The sequence below is a fragment of the Lacerta agilis genome, chromosome 14 (assembly GCF_009819535.1).
Source record: "Lacerta agilis isolate rLacAgi1 chromosome 14, rLacAgi1.pri, whole genome shotgun sequence".
Lineage (NCBI taxonomy): Eukaryota > Metazoa > Chordata > Lepidosauria > Squamata > Lacertidae > Lacerta > Lacerta agilis.
This window is the reverse complement of record NC_046325.1, coordinates 47,849,008-47,866,301: the sequence shown is the minus strand read 5'-3', so window position 1 is coordinate 47,866,301 and position 17,294 is coordinate 47,849,008.

The window sequence follows — 17,294 nt, the reverse complement described above, 5'->3', positions numbered from 1 at the left end:
TCAGTTGTGATAACTTTTAAATGTTTTTTTAAAAAAACAAGTTCAGATTGTGAATTACGAAGTAAACAGTCTGATTTTGGCTATTGTATCAAAACAGTTGAGTTCCTTATGAGTCCCATTCACACCTATAGCCCTTGCTTTTTTGCAGTACTTTATAATATTTTTTGTATGCTCTTTATAGATGTATCAGGGTTCTCTCTGTAGCCTGGATACACTCTGTAAATAACATTTGTGTTCTTTGGCCAAGTGCATGTGTCGAAATCACAATGGTCTGTCATTTGGGAGCACAGAAGATGAAAACGGCGCTCTGCAGTGTACTGTATATTGAGCAAGGTTTGCCGTTGGCATGGAAGTTTTTCCAGTTAGTTGAAATTTGAACTTAGTCCTAGATGAATAGCTACTATCTGGATGAGTACTATTTGTTCAGTGAAATCCGGGGTGCCACATAGCAGCCAGATCCAGGGCTATATACATGTTGCAGTGGAAGTGCAGAAGTCAGCTTCTTGAGAATCTCACCAGAAAATAAAACCAAGCAGAACAGCTGCAAAAAGATGCTTAAAAGTGCACGGTCAAATGCCCACCAGTATGTCAGAAGCCTGCTAGTTGATGTCAATACTTCTGTGGCTTACATAGGTTCTTGACCTCATTAGTAGCAAAACCAGAATAAATTATGCAAGATAGCAAAAATACAGGTAAATTATGCAGAAAAGCGAAATCGTGCAAATAGAGCAAGTGTGCATAATTTATACTGGTTAAAGGATTACTCTTTTCTTGGTGCATAATTTAGATGCCTGGTTGCGGATTTTTAAATAAAAAAGTTTGCACAATGTGTGCCTGTTGTATGTACAATTCAGATGACAATTTACATGACATGGTGTTGCTCACAGTAGTTTACATTAAAAATACATACCATACCAGTGACTAGGGGAAGGCAGGCACTTTGGGATTATTCTGCCATCATTAGAAATCATAATCTTTAACACCATCTCTCCCCCCACTTTAAGAAATATTGTAAATCTTCTATTCATCTGCTCTTTTAGAACAACATTCCTATTAGATATGTAAATGGTAACGCATGACTTTATGCTGCAGTTCCAAGTGAGTGTACACATAGCTAAGCTTCCTGAGAAATTCGGTTTTCATTTTGTAAAGCAAGCTGCAAAAATTTTGCTAAAAGCTCAGAGATTTGAGCAGTGCCTGGATGAGATTTTCAGTAGTCAGGGATGTCAGGTTCCAGTCTCATTTCCTCTCCCATGATTAGCAAGGGCAGCATAAATTATGAAAGATAGCAAAACTTGTAGAGTAAATTATGCAAAATAAGATAAATCATAAAATTTGCTCCGTTTTTATCATTATCATATCTCTCAGGATTTTGTTTTCTTAGTACAGAATATGGATTGCCTGAATAATTTGTGTGTTTATGTGTGTGTGTGCAGAGTACACATAGTTCTGCACAGAAGACTTGCCCTTATATTTGAAACCCAGCTGCTTAATTTTTGGTACCTCTATACACCTGAAATAATACTGCCCAGTGCCAGCCACTGGCCAGACTGTAGATCTCAGCCAGCCAGCAGGAGGGTGACCAGTGCTGGATTTACATTTAAACTAAGCAAGCTATAGCTTAGGGCTCCACTCTCTTGGGGCCCCCCAAAAAAATTTAAAGGAAAAAACCTGGATGTACATTTCCAAAAAATAAGATAAAAAACAAATAAAATAAAACCTGCATACAGCAACAGTGTTTTGTGTAGTGTAGGCTCCTATTTTGTTATGTGCAAATGTCTTTAGATACCTGTTAGGTCCATAAATTACCATATTGCATATATTCAACACAAGAAACAGTGACAATTTTTGTTGTTGACAAAGGATAGCTGGACATAATAAGGGCCCCGTTACTTTCAGTAGCTTAGGGCCTCATCAAACCTAAATCTGGCCCTAAGGGTGACCAAGGAAAAGAGAGACGTTATCTCTGCTTCTCCCAGGGAGGCTGCCTGCCTCACCAACCAGTCCACGGCAGTTATAATTTATCCAATGCCAGCATTCAGATGATGCTTCCCTGTTTGGAGATGGATGGTGTGGAGGAGAAGAGGTGAGAGTCCCTGGAGGAAGGGGACAGAGTGCAAGCCTCCACTGGGAGCTGCTGGATAAAGAACCAGGATGTGCACAGTGGGGAGAGAAGGGTTGGGCGAACCCAGAAGTTCCTGCCTAGGATTTTCATTTTGGCATGAGGCAGAGACCTGCAAGTTTAGACAAGTTTGGGGAGGTCTATGAACCCTGGGCAAAGAGCAAGTGGAAGGAAGAGAGAGCCAAGGGATGCCTCGATGCTAAGCAACTGTCCCAATGGCAGAGGAGAGAAGAAAGACGACCAGTGTAGTAGCATCAGGGACATCCGGAGGGGCAGGCAGAGGAGCCCATGTGGCCCAGGTTGGGGACAGCAGCCCCCAACCTCCCTTGAATGCAAGCCCCAAATCCCAAAGGCAGCTTGTAGGCCTCTTTGCTTTGGTCCCAGGCTGTGAACAAACAATACCTTAAAAGCAGATTTATTCCCTTCCCCCACCCCAAAGAATTCTGGGCACTGTAGTTTATCCCTCAGTTACAATTCCTAGCGACCCTTAAACTACAGAGGGGAGTCAAGTCCAATAAAGTAAGGCACCAAGCACTGTAGTTTGTGGGTGTGCTTCAAATGCCCTTTAACCACTTTAACAGGAACGCACACCTCACCCTAGGGAAGTCCGAGGCCCACCCATGAGGCAAGGTGAGGCAACTGCCTCAGGTGGCAGGATCCAGTGGAGCAGCAGATCCTGATGTCAATCTTTCTACCCCCACCCACCGTATCTCTTTACTTCCATGAGCATAGCCTTACTAAAATTGTGTATATTCATGAATATTCAGCTTCTGTTTAAAAGAAATGGAACATGAAATCAGAAAGGTCTTTGCCTTACATGGTTGCATGATATTAAACTAAGTTAGTGGTCCTTCCGTTTGTATTCCAAGTCCATTAAATGTAACCCAAGAATTCAATGCAGCATAATTATTAATATTTGAAAATAAAGTATTTTCCATATGAATAGTTTGTGGCTGTTTTAAAACTAATCACCGTCACTATGGCCATAATTCAGAAGAGTGGCCCAACACACACGGGATACAGAAGCAATAAACGCTGAGACTCCATGAAGAAAGTGATAACACACCTGTAAATCCTTTGGTTGGTCAGCTTGTAATTTTGTATAACAACTGCGCTTATACAGAGATTATCTTATGGAAGAACAAAAAACAAGAAGAGGAAACTGTCATATCAGGAAAAAGGGGGTGGGAGTAATAGAGGATTAGGCTTGGCCCCAGATCCAGGGAATAATTTCATTCGATCAAATAATTTTTCACCACTCTTAATTTTTCTTACTTGCGAGACGCACCATTACATTTTGGGGAAGGTGCTTTTCCCCGTTTATTAATAAAATGAAGTGAGGGGGTTCTCCCCTTCTCTGTCAGTTCTCATTAAGAGAGGAGGCAAAGAAAATGAGAAGAAAATGTCAGGATTCCCCCCTCTCCCTCCCCCAATGGAAATTCCCCTAATTGTTTCAGTGGGAAAGATCTCACTCTCACTAAGAAACAGCTGTTGTGGTTGTGTTATTTCTCCACTGTCAAAGGCAAGATGCCTTAGACTACCAGTAATTAGAAGCAGCTTTCTCTCCATCTGGTATGCCGGCTGAGACCCTACCTGTTTGCGCATAGTCTTGTCAGAGCTGGACGTGCTCTGGTTCTCTCCTGCTTGGACTACTGCAATGCGCTCTATGTGGGGCTACCTTTCACTGTGACTCAGAAACTATAATTCAGAATCGGGCTTCCAGACTGGTGACTGGGAGCGGCTGCCAGGACCATATGACACCAGTCCTGAAAGACCTACATTGGCTCTCAGTGCGGCTGGATCTAGACGCACCAAAGAAGCATTTCAGTTAAACATGTAAACTCATACGGGGAAATCTGGTTGGGAAAGATGGGACTCCACAGCGCCATCTGGTGTCACAGTGTTATATCGCTTATAAAACACATATAAAACACTTTTTCTTTACCAATCTAGCAGTGTCCCATGTTTCCAAGCACAATTCAAAGTGTTGGTGCTGACCTTTAAAGCCCTGAACAGCTTCAGCTCTATATACCTGAAGGAGTGTCTCCACCCCCATCATTTGGCCTGACAACTCCACTTGCCTGATCCAAAAGGATCCTGTTCTTAAAGTCAACCACTATTAACATAAACTAAGGGCTGATCTGGGACGTGGGTGGTGCTGTGGGTTAAACCACAGAGCCTAGGGCTTGCTGATCAGAAGGTTGGCGGTTTGAATCCCCACGACGGGGTGAGCTCCCGTTGCTCGGTCCCACTCCTGCCCACCTAGCAGTTCGAAAGCACGTCAAAGTGCAAGTAGATAAATAGGTAGCGCTCCAGCGGGAAGGAAAATGGCGTTTCCGTGTGCTGCTCTGGTTCGCCAGAAGCGGCTTAGTCATGCTGGCCACATGACCCGGAAGCTGTACGCCGGCTCCCTCGGCCAGTAACACGAGATGAGCGCTGCAACCCCAGAGTCGGACACGACTGGACCTAATGGTCAGGGGTCCCTTTACCTTTACCTTTAAGGGCTGGTCTACAAAATAAGCAGATCCCATGGTATATCCATGGTTGTGCTGCTTGCAGGGGAGGGATACTGTGTTTGAATGTTCCTCCCTGAAGAGAAGAAAGAATGCTATTCTTGACCAGAACTCTCCTTCCTGAGGTCAAGGTTTCTTGTTTTTCATATGCGGGAGCATTCTGTCAGCCTGAAGCAATGCAATTCAGGACAAGCTTTACCACATTCAGCCTGTCTCCTAGTCTCATAGATTTATTGCTGTCTCACCATGTGCCCAGATTGTAACTCAGCTTGCTTTTGTGGTGTAGCATTCAATTCACTTTCAACTGCTGCAGTGTCTGTAATCACATCCTGCAGGAAACCCCCCATTAAGATACAACAAACTTGCAATATAGATACACAAAAATAGTGAATGGAGATGTGCCCCACTGAGATTGGCAGGAGAGAAAGCAGAGAATCCCATGACAGCAGAGGCAGAGCCAATGACAGCTGGGACCAACCAATTCTTGTTTTGACCCCACCCTTCTCCCAGCTACCTTCTACAATGTCAAACCGAGACAAAGGAGGAAGCTGTCAGGCCGTCCCCTCTTCTGAAGGCAGGCAGCTGGGGGGTGCCTGAGGGATGGCTGAGGTTGGTGTGGTTGGTCCAAAAGCCCTAATGGACCAGCCTCCACCATGTGTGGCTAGGGAAAAGTCTACCTGAGTGTGCCGTGAGATGTGTGGACACGCCTCTTCCTCAAGCACCCCACTGCTGCAATCTCTCAGACACACACCAATTCCCCGGCTCTCATATTCTCTTGCCTTGGCAATATGAATCACACAACCTCTAACAGCACCCGGTTTGCTGTTTCCTTTCACCACAAAACGATTCAAACAGATGCCCTTTTAAACCCGCCAACCTCACTTGCTGAAGCTATTTTATTGTTCTCCAGTAGATGACAGTGTTGCTCTTTAGCCGGAATGAGGACCACAATGTTAGAGGGGGAATTGGAAACAGATTTAATACGCGGAATTTGACAGTTCTGAGCTGGTCAAGCTTTGCCCATGTCATATTGCCTCTTACATCAAGAGCTCACTTAGGTGTTGTTTATAAGGTCCAAGTTATTATACATAAATTTATATGCAAAATTATATGATGGATGCCATCACCATGCTGCCTGATGTGAAAGGATTTTGCAGGGGACTCGGGGAGATTTGGGGGGAGCCAGCTGCAGATTGGATCCTGCCTAGATGGGTCATCGTTGTGTGAAAGGGTGAAAGCAGGGGTCAGCAAACTTTTTCAGCAGGGGGCCGGTCCACTGTCCCTCAGACCTTGTGGGGGGCCGCACTATATTTTTTTGGGGAAATGAACAAATTCCTATGCCCCAGAAATAACCCAGAGATGCATTTTAAATAAAAGGACACATTCTACTCATGTAAAAACACGCTGATTCCCAGACCGTCCACGGGCCGGATTTGGAAGGTGATTGGGCCGGACCTTAGTTTGCCTACCCATGAGTGAAAGTACTAAAGTATTTCTGGACTTTATGAACTCCTGCATAAAGTAAAACATTAATAAAAGCTTGGGAATAGTCTTCTTTTGTAAAAAACCACCATATCTCATCTCTGTCAGAACCACTAACACGGCTTCTCTTGGCATGTGAAGTCTCTTAGACAGTTACTGTTTGGTGTGACCCTCCAGCACCCCACCTGAATTCTTTCCTTATTTGTTACTGAATGGATTCTTTGCATTTTCTGCCTTCAGAGTTTTCTGTTCAAACAACAGTAACCATAAATATTTATGGTAATGGTGGTGCATTTTTTTTTATGTGGTGATGATCAGAACTCAGAGGAGAAAGTGAACAGCAGCCACTGCCTAGACCAAGATTTGAAGCCATGTCTCATGATGGTCCTTGATGGTTATTGAACATTCCCTGCAATGGTTCCTAAGGAAACTTGTAGTAAGAATATACCTGGGTAAGTGGTAGAGGAATTATGCAGTTACTAAGGGTACTAAGTGGCACTGTTGCTTCAATTATTATTCTTTAAACACATTATTCTTTAAACAACCTGCGCTGACAGGTTGTTGATGAATGAGGATACCGGGCATGTCTGCACTTCTGTAGTGCCCTGTGAATCTCTTAACTGAATTAGCAGCACCTTCACAAACCTACAACATCCCTTGTTTCAGCGTTGTTGTTGTGGCAGTGGAGCAGGGGGACAACACCTATATGTGTTTGCATTATAATCACTGGCTAGCTTTTGTTTTAGCAGGGAGAACCACATTGGCTGCCATTTTAGCAGCGCCATGGACCAAATTCTCCACGCGTAAAATAGTCTTGGCAGACAACATTAGAAATCTTGCTAATAATTTCTCTCCACCCATCAGAGTGACCCAAGCCTTAAAACTGTTAATGATCTTTTCCAGCAGCTCTAGTGATTTTTCAGCTGTCCACTGAGGCCATTAATCAACGTAACCAAGGCTGTCCGTGCAACATGTACCAGCAATTTGCCTACAGAGAGAAATATTTCCCCCTCCTGGCTCCAACCATGCTAATCTGCTCGCCCAATTAGTCCAATTAGATAAAACAACAAAAATAAGAGATTTAAAATGAAAGTTCTCAGTCCTGCATGGCTTAGCTTAATAACCTGCAAAGAGACCACTAATTAAGAGAAAATTGTTTCATATTAAACCCATCCCCAGACTATTTACATGATTACTCTTTCTAGGGCATTCAGGAGGAGGAATTCAGTAACCCACCTCCTCCCATTTTTTTGTTTGTTAGTTAAGACAGTGACATCTGTTATTCTCACAAAATTTGGGGGGAATGTGTTGAACTGTATAAATCTATGGAAAAACCCTGTATAAATCTAACTATGGAAAAAACCCTGTATAAATCTAACTATGGAAAAGAAAATATTCTTTTGAATTATATACCTATAATATGGAAGGCGACAACTGGACAACACAAATTGATTCTATGTGCCCTAACTATTGCCAAAGGGCTGGCATTGCTGAACTGGTTGTCCAGTGTGGTGTAGTGGTTAAGAGCGGTAGACTCGTAATCTGGTGAACCGGGTTCGTGTCTCCACTCCTCCACATGCAGCTGCTGGGTGACCTTGGGCTAGTCACACTTCTCTGAAGTCTCTCAGCCCCACTCACCTCACAGAGTGTTTGTTGTGGGGGAGGAAGGGGAAGGAGAATGTTAGCCATTTTGAGACTCCTTCGGGTAGTGATAAAGCAGGATATCAAATCCAAACTCCTCCTCCTCTGCCAGCAGGTGAAGATCTTCCTATTCCAACAGGCCTTTGGGAACCTCTCTCTCTCTCTCTCTCTCTCTCTCTCTCTCTCTCTCTCTCTCACACACACACACACACACACACACACAGAGAGAGAGAGAGAGAGAGAGTACATAGTCTATTACTGTTTAATTACTTTTAATTATTGGTTTCCCCTCCTATGCTTTTGGCTGTTTTTATCTTTAAATCACCTTGAGTCCCTGTCAGGGGGGTATAAATAAAACTATAATATGATGATGATGATGATGATGATGATGATGATAGTGAGGAGGAGGAGGAGGAGGAGGAGGAGGAGTGCTTTTTCTCCACTTTACTAAACTTTTTCTCAGCAGCAGCTAGACAGTGAAATGTTTGGAAGCTGTAAGCAGAACAATGTACTCAGGCATTCTGGCCAAACAGCAATGAGTGCAGGTTACTCATTAGAAAAAGTGCATTGTTGTGATTGGTGTGGTCAGTACAGGATTGCAGAAGGGAAATGGTGCATGAACAAGCAAGCCCCCAGAGACTTCAGCACTGAGGCATGTACCCCTAAAAAGGAGTCACCATAAGGCCATTAAAAAATCCAAGCTGCAGTCACAACTCCACTCACCTAGGAGTAAGCCCCATTGATTTCAATTAGGCTTACTCCTAAACCGTTGTGGTTATGCTTGCACTGAGGTTTTCAACGGTTCAGTGCAGCCAATTCCAAACGCAGCAAACATCTTGAATCTGTTGTACAGAAGCACCCTTGGACTGACTGCATACGTAACAGCTAAGGGCCCATGCTGCTGAAAACTATATAAAAACTTTAGACGGGGACTCACTTGTTGGTCTTATGTATTATAAAATGTAGGGCAATGCTTACTGGAACCAACTTAAAGATCACACAGAAGTGAGACGTCTCTTGTCCAAACTCCTGATCAGACTGGATGATTCACAAAAAGGCAAGAAGTTGGGAAGGAAAAAGGTGCAGGATATTTGGGGGCTGGTGAAAAAAATCAGTCTATGGATTATAACAAAATGGAATTGGAGAGCTGTTATGCAACTGTAATTAGGTGAAGAAGGAACATACAAAACTACCTTATACTGAGTCAGACTATTGCTGCATCGACCTCCGTATTGTTGACAATGGTCAGATCTATACTCAAGGCTTATAATGTTAAGGAAGGGTTAAGGAATGGTTTTCATAATGGAGATGGACACACCACGTTCTGCTTTTAACGTTAATAAAGGTAAAGGTAAAGGTAAAGGGACCCCTGACCGTTAGGTCCAGTAGCAGACGACTCTGGGGTTGCGGCGCTCATCTTGCTTTACTGGCCGAGAGAGCCGGCATACAGCTTCCAAGTCATGTGGCCAGCATGACAAAGCCGCTTCTGGAGAACCCGAGCAGTGCACGGAAACGCCGTTTACCTTCCCGCCGGAGCGGTACCTATTTATCTACTTGCACTTTGACGTGCTTTCGAACTGCTAGGTGGGCAAGAGCTGGGACAGAGCAACGGGAGGTCACCCCGTCGTGGGGATTCGAACCGCCGACCTTCTGATTGGCAAGCCCTAGGCTCAGTGGTTTAGACCACAGCGGCACCCGCGCCCCCTTTTAACGTTCATAAGGCACTATTAAAATGTGGCACCAGAGGGCCATGCAGAGCAACCAGGAGCCAGCAGCAGGGGAACTGCGCTGTTACGGACAAAATAAGGCAAGGAACGGTTAAAATTACAAGTCTGCCCTGTGACATTTTAAAATGATACCTCTAATATTGTTCTAATAACATTAAACGGGTCATTGTGGATCCAGCCGCTGTCTAACAGCAGCTTTCTGGGGTTTGGGACGGGGATTTCCCCCACCTCCTTCCCTGCAGACCCTCCTGGATGTTAAGATTGGCAGAGAGGCCCAATGGGCGGAGCTCAGGGGTGTGCGGCAGCCCCTCCCTGTGTGGTGGCACTCCCTGGTGGCGACCTATGGAGAAGGACCTCTTCCCTCTGGCCTTTGGGCACCTGAGATGTACCTTTTCAGGAGCCACCCTGTTCTTTATGACCGCATCTTCGTCGTCGTTATTAATCATAAGCTTTTAAGCTGCTTTTAATGTTGTATTTTTAATTGCTGAGGCCTGCCCTAGGACCTAAGGATGAAAGGTGGGAAATAAATAATGATGTTGTTGATGATGATGATGATAAATCTAAGCATTGTTTTAAAAACTGGCTGCATCTTTCCAGCAGAAGAACCGAACAACAAACGATGATTAGGAAAATCTGTTGGAGATTTGTTCCACTTATATTGGCTTTGCTTCATTTATCAGTTGCCTAAACCTATATAAAGCCAAGTTCCCCCCCAGTCTCTCTGTGTGGCAGGTATGTATACAAAGGGCAGATACTGATGAAATGTTTACAGAAAAGATTGGCTTGTCCATGAGGCAGAGGAAGGATATCGACCCTTTTCTGCTGCGTTTGTCAGCTTGTAACCTGTTTAAGAAATGGCCCACAGCAGTGAAATCCAATCAAACTCCCTCTGCAACTCCACCCCCCCTCCCCACCTTTCCTGGAACGCTGGCAGAGGCTTCAATCACAATAAAAGAAAATTAACCACTTATCATATAAATGAGGAGAAGGTAATTAATGGGTTACAAATTTCAACTGGAGAGGGTTCACATTAAGAAGCAGGATTAAAACAGGGAGCTGTTGCACATCTGGACCTTTTGCGGTGGTTTTTCCACGCAACATATTCTCTGTAAGGCAAAACAGGTTACATGGTTTATTGCTCCCACAAGTATAGGAAGTTCTCAGGGTCACCATTTGTGGGGTCAGTTTCCTTCTGAGGAGAGATAGTTGGAGAACTTGTGGAGGATTTAGTAGCACCTTTTTATTTACAACCTGTTGGGGGGGGGAGGAGTAACCAAGAAGACAAAGCAAATCTTTAAAGCAGCAAAATACCCGCGCCCCAAAAGCAAACAACATGCCTATGGAGTCTCACCTGAAGCTGTCTTGGGCCAGCCACCTGCATGAACACAAACATCTATCTCGTTTTTCCAGCTTCAAATGCTTGTTTCCCTAATACAAACATAAAATTTTCAGCATGCAGTTTATTAAGAGAAAACATTATGAAGATGATGTACAGGTGGTATACTTAACCCCTGTGAAACTGGCCAAAATTTACCATGGTCAAAGTAACAAATGCTGGAAATGCAAACAAACAGAAGGAACCTTCTTCCATATGTGGTGGTTGTGCCCTAAGGTGAAAGACTTCTGGGAGAAGATTTATAATGAAATTTAAAAAGTGTTGAAAAACACATTTAAGAAGAAACCAGAGGCCTTTTTACTGGGCATACTAGGCCACGACATTGCAAAAAATGATAGAAATTTGTTTCTGTATGCCACAACAGCAGCTAGAGTTTTGATAGCAAAGAACTGGAAGACAGAAGAATTACCAACGATATAAGAAGGGCAGCTGAAAATGATGGACTATATGGAGCTTGCAGAAATGACCGGGAAAATCCGTGACCAGAGAGACGACACGGTGGAGAAAGAATGGGGAAAATTTAAATTGTATTTAAAAGAGCATTGTATGATTGAAAATTAGATACATTCTGAGGATAAGATAGGTTGTAGAATTGAAGTTATGGTAGTTGATTCTGATATAAGATGATTAAGGTTAGGATAAGAGATAGAATTAATTAATAAGATAATGATATAAGATAAGATAAGAGATTGAAGATATTATTGGATAAGTTGTTATTAGAAAATAGAATAGAATTATAAGATAGTGGAAGTTACGTAAAAGGTATTTATAAGGGACGCAAGAGGAGGAGACAGGAGGAAGTCCCCTTAAGATGTGAGGAAAGATCAAAATTTCTTTTTAAGAAGTGTAGTAAGTGGTTGTTTTTGTTGTGTTTTTGTGTTTGTTATTGTAGTTGTGTTGTTTGTGTTTTGTTATGTGAAAATTAATAAATATTTTTTTTTAAAAAAAACCACAAATGCTTGTTTCCCTGCAGCCCCCAGCTGGTACCTAGTACCTCGTAGCCACCATCAAAATTCATTAATGAAACCTCTTTATTATTAGCCTAAAGATGTTTACCTCTTAGTGGTACCACAGAATAGAATTTTCTTACGACACACTGAGCTCCTGTAACTAATAATTCCACGAAATAAGCATTTGAGAGCTTGTTTGTCAAGATGCCATAGGAATTATTTGTTCTTTCAGATAGAGGGTTTCTGCACAATAATGACTTGTGCAGTGCAACCGCTAGCCATCTCCAGCAAAAATCCCACCCTCCTCTTATGCACATGGAGAAACCTAGCCATGTTGCTTGGGAGAAAATCTTGTTATGGTAAATGGTGGAGGCATACCCTAAATTTTCTATGCACTTGGGCTCAAGTGTTGGGTTAGGGAAGTACGCTGTCTCGAGAAAAGAAAATAAGGGCAAGCTCTGTGCCTCATCCCATCACTCCCTGTAGCCATTCAAAATGGTGCAGCTGAACGAGAGAAGGACTGGTCAGCCTGGACTTTCTGTTAATCCTAACCTGTAACATGGAACCGATGGACTTCTTTAAAAAGCAGAACAGGAAAACAAGAGACAACTTACACAGAAAGAGGTAGTTCTGGTTGCCTGCTCTTGATTTTTTTTTCTTGGAAATGAAATCACAAACTTGTTGAACTCGCTGTACTAATTTCTCTCTCAGCTGGGCTTTAATAATAATAATAATAATAATAATAATAATAATAATAATAATAATAATAATAATAATAATTTATTTATACCCCGCCCATCTGAAAATTCCTTCCAGTAGCACCTTAGAGACCAACTGAGTTTGTTCTTGGTATGAGCTTTAGTGTGCATGCACACTTCTTCAGATGATGTGCATGCACACTTCTTGTGATGACCCTCATGCTCCCTTCCAATGCTATGATTCTATTACCTGCCCCCATCCCCTGCGCCCAGTTCCTAAGGAAAGGCTGATTAATTAGGTGGAAAGGCAAACACCAATGCTTTTATCCCTTTCCCCTTCCCAGCCTCGCAACAGGGCAAGGCTTTGGAGATGCCCACAGCACAGGCACCTGACTGTTGCGCATGCGCACTGCCTTCCCACCTGGAGCTTTTGGTGGGCAGGGAAAGGGGGGGGGATGATGCCGGGGTGCAGGGGGGAGGGGCGAATGTGGCCTCCATGTGTGCATGGTCAGGGGACATGGTGAGTGGCTGCTTTTCTGGCTCATCAGGCGGCAGACATTTTGGGGGGGCCCGTGATGTGGGGAAAGGGTAGTGGTGGCAGAAGGCAAGAACCTGCTTTCTTTTAAAAGGGGCACTGGTAATGCCTGAAGTAGGAACATTCATTTAGGCAGGGTAGTAACTTTCATGGTTGCTATCTTACCTAGAAGTGAGAAGTTTAAATTGGTCCAGATTTTTGTTTCACCTTTTAATTCTTTTCGAATATAGCCGCTCTAAAATTACGTCAGTTTGCCCATCAGCATTGTTATATTTACCATGCTTAATTGTTCCTCTTTCCAACATTTTGTGTTTACAATTGTTATAATATACAATGCTTAATTCTGATGAATTGGTTCTGTTTGTTCTTTCACACACACTCAAGAAAAGAAAAGAGTGCAATGGGATTTCATATGTAAAATTTTATTTAAGAATGTTCGCTACCATGGACCAAAAAGTTACTGCTTTTTCACAGGTGGGCGAACTCTCTTTAATTCCTACCACAGTGCCAACATTTACTATCTCTCTCTCTCCCCCCCCCCAGGTGTCTGTTGATTTCCAAGGTGTCTATTGAGCCTTTGAATGGTTGTCTTAATAAATTCTGGTTTTAGCTTGTAGCAAGTGAGAAAGTGGGTGCTTGGTTAAATAGAAAGTTCTGTATAACCTGACCTATCCGCCCCCCCATCCCACCCACCTCCTCTCCCCCCTTTCTTCCTAATGTCCCAACAACAAAAACTGATTTGTAAAAATGTTATACGGAAAAATACGAGAGAGACATTGCAATACCTTTGTAAATCAAGAAATTCTTTAATAAAAATAACTCCCCAAATAAAAAAAGGTTATTCACTTCAGAGAGACGCCTTACACAGGCTGTGACTGTATGAGTAGAGGATATTGCGCAAGTGTGCTGCTTCCCTGTTTTAGCCATTCTGCCAGTGTCTCTGGAACAGGGGTCAGCAAACTTTTTCACTGTCCCTCAGACCTTGTGGGGGGCCAGACTATATTTTGAAGGGGGGGGGAGATGCAAGAGCACCACGAGCCCCGGCGGCTGCTTACCTGTGTCTTGCGAGTGGCAGGGGCTGGCGGCGGGGGCGGCGGGACGGTGAGCGGTGCGCAAAAGGACTCCGGAGAGGGGCTGCTTTAAATGGCGGCCGCTCGAACGCTGCTGCTGCTGGTACCAACAGAGTCCAGTCCCCTTCCTCTTCTAGGCAGGGTGGGGAGAAGCCATGAGGAGGGAGGGAGGAGGTGCTGCTGCCGCCATGTGAGGGAGAGGGAAAGAAAGCGTGCACTGGTGATCCACGTGGCAATTCCCGGACCGTCTGCGGGCCGGATCCAGAAGGCAATTGGGCCTTAGCTTGCCGACCCATGCTCTGGAACAATGACTTCAGTGTGATGTTCCATAGGTTTCTCGGGGTTCAGTGGCACAGCAGGGCTTCTGTCAAACCCTGTAGGCCTTCAACCAACATAATTTGAGTAAAAAATTGTTATGTTAATCTCTCTGTACATGAACTATGGCTGGCACAACATGTAACCATTCTCGTTTCATGGGCTACTTCGAAAAGCATGGCACGCTCAGGTTAATTTAATATATTTTTTAGTTTTTTTATTGTGCCTTTGTTGTCTCCTTCTCCGTATATTTCTGCAGTGCAAAATCATCTTATTTGCAATAACAAAAAGACCCAACGGAGAACGTTAAAAACCTGCAAAAGGAGAACGTTAAAAAACACCACTAATTTCCTGCATTTCCAGCAAAATAAGCCATCACTGTTAAACTGTATAATTGACACCATTGCTTAGGGAACAAACCTATGAATCTTATTAGAGACAAATTCATTACTTTAAATCCACCCTTAGGATGCAGAGCTCATCAAAGGAACCTCAGGAGGCTGCAGCTTAGAGAATGAGATGATTTGAGGCTACAAATCTACAGATTTGCTGTAATTAACCTGAACTAATTATTGTCAAGCATTGGGTCAGACGTCATGGAGAAAGGTCTTTCAGGCTAGTTTTTAGGTCTCTTCAGTTTACACTAAGTATGGTTTTCACCAAAGAAAGGAAGCACAACGGAACTGCAACTCTATTGTTAGCCTTAAACCAGTCATCACACCAAGGCAAGGTGAGCTCAAACAACAAATTTACTTCTAACTTCAGGTGTGTTCATATGCACACCACTCATGAAGGCACGATGACCTCAGATGACAGTAGGAAATAAAAAACGGGGGGTAGGCACCCCACAGTATACTCTGGGCCACCCAAAATCAGACATCCCCACCTCCAGAAGAATAACTTTCATAAGTTGCCGTTGAATTGCATCTGGCCCATCGCTTTCCAAAGGTGCAAGGCAATGCTGAATATGGCACCTCCTTGCCAATAAAAATCAAAATATGCACAAATGAATAAGGAGCTGGGGGTGTATATTCATAGAATCATAGAGTTGGAAGAGTCCACAAGGGCCATCCAGTCCAACCCCCTGCCAAGCAGGAAACACCATCAAAGCATTCCTGACAGATGGCTGTCAAGCCTCTGCTTAAAGACCTCCAAAGAAGGAGACTCCACCACACTCCTTGGCAGCAAATTCCACTGTCAAACAGCTCTTACTGTCAGGAAGTTCTTCCTAATGTTTAGGTGGAATCTTCTTTCTTGTAGTTTGAATCCATTGCTCCGTGTCCGTTTCTCTGGAGCAGCAGAAAACAACCTTTCTCCCTCCTCTATATGGCATCCTTTTATATATTTGAACATGGCTATCATATCACCCCTTAACCTTCTCTTCTCCAGGCTAAACATACCCAGCTCCCTAAGCCGTTCCTCATAAGGCATCGTTATCCAGGCCTTTGACCATTTTGGTTGCCCTCCTCTGGACACGTTCCAGCTTGTCAGTATCCTTCTTGAACTGTGGTGCCCAAAACTGGACACAGTATTCCAGGTGAGGTCTGACCAGAGCGGAATACAGTGGTACTATTACTTCCCTTGATCTAGATGCTATACTCCTATTGATGCAGCCCAGAATTGCATTGGCTTTTTTAGCTGCTGCATCACACTGTTGACTCATGTCAAGTTTGTGGTCTACCAAGACTCCTAGATCCTTTTCCACTACAAATTATATACTTGCACATCAAGGACAGTGTCCTCTATGAGATAGCTTTGAATCACATCCAACCAAGGGCTGCCCATCCTGTTTTGCAGCCTGAGGTAGCAGGGGGAGGGGGAGGCATGCCTACATTGGTGCTCCTTGGATTTCACCGTCTTGGGCGGCTGCCTCAGTCTGCCTCATGGATGGGATGGCATTGCAACTGACCCAAAGCATTCCTTGGTCCATAAAACTGTCAGGGTAAAAAGGGTTAAGGACTGGGGGGGGGGGAGATGCGCAACCCAAAATAAGTTTTGGGTGGTTCGCCACAAGTTTTACAGCCACACAACTAGGAGAGTGTTCTGTGCAAAATGGCATTGAATTCTATTTGTCACTGTCATTTGAGTTAATCACATATTCTGTGAGTGTTCCGCATAGACAGCAATTCTAACAGGAGAAAATGATTGTACGTTGAAGGGGAACACGCCCTCGTTAGTGTGGTGTAGCGGTTAGGAGTGGTAGTCTCGTAATCTGGTGAACCGGGTTCGTGTCTCCACTCCTCCACATGCAGCTGCTGGGTGACCTTGGGCCAGTCACACTTCTCTGAAGTCTCTCAGCCCCACTCACCTCACAGAGTGTTTGTTGTGGGGGAGGAAGGGAAAGGAGAATGTTAGCCGTTTTGAGACTCCTTCGGGTAGTGAAAAGCGGGATATCAAATCCAAACTCTTCTTCTCTTCTTCTCCTCGTCATGGTAATATAAGTTATGGTGTAGGCTAAGTTTGCTTTGGTTTTGGGGACATATACTTTTTAATTCTATTTAACTGGTTTTTGAAAGAGCTGTGTTTAGAATTGTCATTCATCTAAGGAACTGCTGTTCACCATCTTCAGCATTGTCACCCCAAACCACTCAATTCCACATTATACTCACACCACTTTGTAAGCACAGGAACTGGCCTGGCCTCGCCATTTGTTCAGCTTCACAGATAAAGCAACAGCCTTGGCAAACAATGGGATGGAAACTGATTAATTGTGTAATCTTTCCAAGGAACTTATTGTTTATCTGGTTGATTGTCCAAATAATTTTTTTTTTATTACCCGGGACCTCCTTTATTATTTCTTCTTATTTTTAAGCATAGTTTAACCAAATATTATTATATTCTATTT